The following is a 5,558-nucleotide window of genomic DNA, read 5'->3' on the forward strand; positions in this document are numbered from 1 at the left end:
AAAAAAAAAAAAAAAAAAGCAACCTTCATATATATTTTTATCACTACCAAAAACAAACAAAATACAACTTGTGATTTCTTTTGTCAGGGTGAGTCTCACGTTCAGATCCAAGACATTAAGTTAAAGAACATATATGGAACATCAAAGAACAAATTGGCAGTAAATCTGCAATGTAGCAAGAGCTTTCCGTGCAAAAATGTTGAACTAATTGACATTAACCTAAAGAATAACGGACTTGATTCTTCCACTGCGATGTGTGAAAATGTTGACGGATCCACTAGTGGTAAGATGGTTCCTCAATATTGTCTAAATTGATTTGGTGGTCCATCAGTGCAATGACGATATTTTCGATATGATATTTTCATTTATGTATAAATATAATTCTCTAAGCAAATGGTGTGTAATATTTTATTTTCTTTCTTTTAACCAAAATTTCGAACTGAATCATAACCATGTAAATATGTTTCTTTGTTCCATATATAATTACTAAAGTTATAAATGAATGGTTAGTCTGAAAATAAGTATTCATAATATTGAGGTTTTAATATAAAAAAAAAATGAAAAAATGTTTGCCAGCTACTTGTAGTATCTTCCAACACATGCACACACATACAAATAATTTAAATGTCCTCTAAATTATGTGATCTATCGTTATTACATAAAGATATGGGTAAACTAACACAAGTTATGTGTAGAGCACCACAACAATAGAATCTGGTACCGTTCTAGTGTACGGCGCGACGGAATCTTGTACCGGAGATTTGGTCCGTTATGATCCAATTAAAAATATTTTGACCTGGTTTTTTTTTTACCCAACCAAAATAAAATCAGCCCAAACGCGATCCAATTAAAAATGAAAGAGTAAAAACATAAAAGAAACCCGATTCTTCATTTGCATTCACAATCTGGAAAAAAAATTCCCTTTTTCTAGGGTTCTTCGGAGTAGACGAGACGAAGGAAGCGTTCGAATCCTACAATATCTACTGAAACAGGACAGTTTTGGTAGTGAATCGAACTCGAGTCTCATTACAATGAGGTAAGATATCTCGAATTTGACTTGATTCGAGTTAAAAGTGTTTCCAATCCAAATTTGCGAGATGAGGGTTTCTGGGTTTACTTTTTTGGGGATTTCTTATGGTTTTTGTTGGGGATTGTTTATGGGTTTTCTTTTATAAACTAGTAGGGTCAATTTCGAATATCTTAGTGTGAAAAATCGAATGTAGCTTTTCACATTGGACAAAGGACAAATTGGATTTTTGTCAGTTTTCTCTAATTACTGTTTTTTGTCGAGTTGTGTTTTCCTTTATAACAAGTAGTGGGGTCGATTTCAAGTTGTTTAGTTTGAAAATAAGAATGAATTTGTCCTTGTCGAGTATTTGTAGAATATTCTTGTTGTCGGATTTTTGTCGTGTGAAAGTTTTTTTTTTTTTTTTGCTTTTCATCATTGTGTAAGATAAGTTGTTAATGTTATCATTTTATGTGTTTTACAGTATCGAGGAACTTGTCAAAGTGAATTGCCATCATTCTGGGCAATTCAAATAAACAAATGGTGTGTCTGATTACATTGATGAAGGATTTGAAGTGGATTCTAATGACATCTTCACAGATGTGTTATTGAAGTTGTTTGGAAAAAGGATTACTTTAGGGAGAATGTGGTACAAGTTACCATTTGAAGATTTAGCAGATAAGCATCCTCTTTGGGAAAATGTTGATGCAAATAAAAAGAAGATGTCATTAGCTGGGCGTTGGATGAGAGAGCTGGACGTGTATGTTGAGAAACCAATTTCTTATGAGCTAATAGAGAATCGACCAAGATGATTGTTTTTCTTTCCTTAAATCGACTGTACTCAGAAGAACCCTAGGTAAAGGGAGAATTTTTTTTTTTTAAAGGTTAAATCATGAAATGAAGCTATCGGGTTTGTGTTTTCTTTTTACTATGTCATTTTTTTTTAAACCGGAAAATTGTGTCCGGTTAGGTAAAAAAAAACCAGGTAGAAATATTTTAAATTGGGTCATAACGGAACGGTACCATATTCCATCGTCTCGTACACCAGAACAGTATCGGATTCTATGATTATGGTACTCTACACATAATTTGTGTTAGTTTACCCATATCTTTATGTGATAAAAATAGATCGCCTAGTTTAGAGAATATTTAAATTGTTTGTATGTGTGTAGATGTGTTGGAGGATACTCCAACTAACTGATAAACATTTTTCCAAAAAAAATTGATAGTCATTTTATTAATGTTAAATAGTCTAATTAAAAATTTAAAGGAAAATATTGTTCCAGATATCTATACTATTAATTGGGGAGTACAAAACAAGATTTTGGAAAGAAAAAAAAACATATCATATATCCATGTTGCCAAACATGTCCAATTGATTATATAATTAAAAAAAAAATAAACAATATATGGTAAACAAAATCTGTTATTTGAAAATCTAATATTTATGGAAACAATAATTATGAAATTAATTATAAAATTAAAATTAGCCAATATTTTTGGAATTGTTTTAAATTTGTTACCATAAAAGCAAATTATTAAATCTGAAAGGGTGAGTTACTAGAATATTACATAAAAACTTCATTATTACAAAAGTAACACACAATTGTTGGTAATTACTAGAATAAACTTTGTACCCATACTACCCTTGAAACTAGTGTTGAGAAAAAAACGTAATTACGGGTAATGCCATTAGTAAAAAAAAAACATTGGAAACTGAGACTAAGTCTACCGATCCTTTGATGGTAGATTTATACAGGTGGACTAATTAAAGGTGTACGTCAGATATTTTTGGTATACTTAGTTGTAGTCTTGGTACACTTATCGGTCAACGTAGATGGTACACTTAGTTGTAGTGTTGGTACACTTATCGGTGGACGTATGTATCAAAAACTAAGTGTACCAAAAATATCTGACGTACACCTTCAACAGTCAATATGACCCAAAAGATATTTATGGTAGACTAATGGCCTGTTGCGACAGATTTATGCGACAGACCTCATCCTTTACAGATATTTTTGGTATACTTTGTTTATTTTTCTCAATAGTTTTCGTAGTGTATTGGTAGACTTCTAGTCTGTGGTAGATTTAGTAGGCATTTTTGACAGCTGTAAAGTCTTACCAGAATAATACGAATTTGTTTGAGCTGGCAAAGACAGTCTAGCGTTGTGATAGACTTATTGGGGATAGATCTAAACACGTTTGCTGTTCTTCCGATTAATGGTGTTCATGTAATAAAGTTTGTAGCAGATTCATCAATCGTGTTCTGTTTATCGGCCGGAGCAAACGTCTTTTTCCTACTCAGTTTCGGAAATCTTTCCTCTGGGTTCATCCATGGAAGAGCAAGATATCGTTTCGGAAATCTATATAACTCACTTTTTATAGGTTTTTAATTTAGAAATCAGATGTTGAGATGAAAATCTATAATAGTTGAGTAAAAACCCCACAAGTGAAACCAAAAAAATAGACATAAGTCGTGAAAAAATAAAGTGAGGCAGGGGAAATTAGGATTTTCAGTCGTATGTTAGAGGTAGAAGACGGGGATATTTTGGTAATTTTGGGTTCATTAAACCTAAAATCGAACGTGTATGTACATATAAACGTGTACGTACATATGAACTTATACATACATAATGTTCTTGAGATTAGTGTACGTACATAACGTTCTTTTGCTTAGTGTAGGTCCATAAATCCGTTTTAATGAACAATATTATTGTAATTTTGTAGTCATCTTCAACATATCTTCTTCTACAACCCTAGCTAATATTGTCGTTGTTGTTCACCGGAAATGGAACAAGTAAGAGATGTTACTAGAAAAAGTAAGAGATGTTACTAGAACAACCTATGTAATTCGTAATTGTTTATTTATTTATTATATTTTCGAGAGGTAATGAACAATAACCACACAAAATTACATTTTAACTATAGAGGGTAATATTTAGATAACATAAATATATAATACTCAGTTCAACTAGGTACAACTAAATATATATTTAGATTTGCATTTATATTTAAAATATGAAAATGATAATTAAGGTTTATAAGAATTTCTTTACATATTGAACTATTAAAGAACCATGTTTAATCAACAATACAAGAATTTATCACTTTCTAATATATACTATCGTTTTCACATAAAACACTCTTTATAGTATAAGGAAGACTTAGTAAGTGATCACCTCAAATGAAGCAAAAGAGGTGAAACCCAAGTTTTTATGAACATTGTGTTATGAAAACCTTGTATATGCTAATTAATAGTGATAAATCTTGTGGCCAACTGCTTAATAATTTATATTATAGTCCAACTGGAAATACGAAAAAATACAAAAGTTCAACTATGAATATGAGAATACAAGTGGACAACTATGTATAATTATGTGTATACCAAATAATTTTTTACTAATATCCTGTTGTCTTTGGTTCATTTTACCACACGTGATGATATTAAATGAATATCTGCCGCCAAAAAATCTATTTTTTTTCATTTTCACATTATCCATATTTAAACTTATTTTAATAGCTATAGTACAGTTGCACCAAATAGTTCAAGTTATACTGAAATTTTCTCAGTTGTACCTAAGTGATCTAGTTGTACATAAAACCTCACATTCACCCTAAAATTCTATTAATTACAACCAAACAAATCTCTATCCTTCGTCTATGTTCCAACTCTTCTATCTTCTGCAAATGCTCCATCTTCTACTCCTTATAGCTTCTAAATAGATATATTTCCCATCTATCACTTCATTAAGCTCACCCACTTTTTTTCTCAAACATCTCTACTATTTCTCCATCCTTTGATCCTTTATTTCAAACATCTATACATCAAATACCTTAAGATGTTATTTTACAATAATATACAATATATTTTTATTTGTCTTCTTGATTGGATTATGATCTTTCTGTTTCTTTGTCTCCTTCATTGGCGTTTCATTCTTTTTACGTGTATCCTTTGATGAAGTATCTTCAAGTTTCTCCAACTTTAAGGTATTCAGATCATCCCCTGCATCAGCCAAGCTTTGACGATCCTCGAAGTCCATAGTTTCTTCAAGAGGCTCATAAATACATGTTTCATTCACTTTATTGGCAATGCTGGCAAAAAGCTTATCTTTTTCTGAAGTACTTTCACTGTTAGATTCATAACAAGCATTAGAGTCAATTCAATCATCATTGACTCGTCATTGTCACTATCGTATGTTTTTCCCCGGTTCTGATTCTGCTCCATGATGATATCAGCTCTCCTCTTAGCAATCTTCTTGTAATGTGATTCGCAATAAGCCTTCTTCTGAGCTACTGATCCAGCAGTTGCACACTTCTCCACTTCTTCCAAGTACTTGTTTGGAGAAAAAGATGAAAATTTCTCCCATGAAAGTGAATCATTCTCAAACTTACCAAACGAAACAGACACTGCAAGTTCTTTATTTGATGAAGTTGCGGTCATTATCTGTTTATCCATCCACACAAAAAAAAAAAACTCATTTAAAGACCTAACTCACTATGGCAAATCAAGAACCACATAAATACATAACAGATCATCAGGACATTAACAGTA

The 5,558-nt window shown here is 31.5% G+C and overlaps 1 pseudogene; it reads left to right on the top strand.

The window, feature by feature from the left end:
• Window positions 1–315, top strand: part of LOC109132896 — a 1,856-nt pseudogene extending 1,541 nt beyond the window's left edge.

The sequence above is a fragment of the Camelina sativa genome, chromosome 5 (assembly GCF_000633955.1).
Source record: "Camelina sativa cultivar DH55 chromosome 5, Cs, whole genome shotgun sequence".
Lineage (NCBI taxonomy): Eukaryota > Viridiplantae > Streptophyta > Magnoliopsida > Brassicales > Brassicaceae > Camelina > Camelina sativa.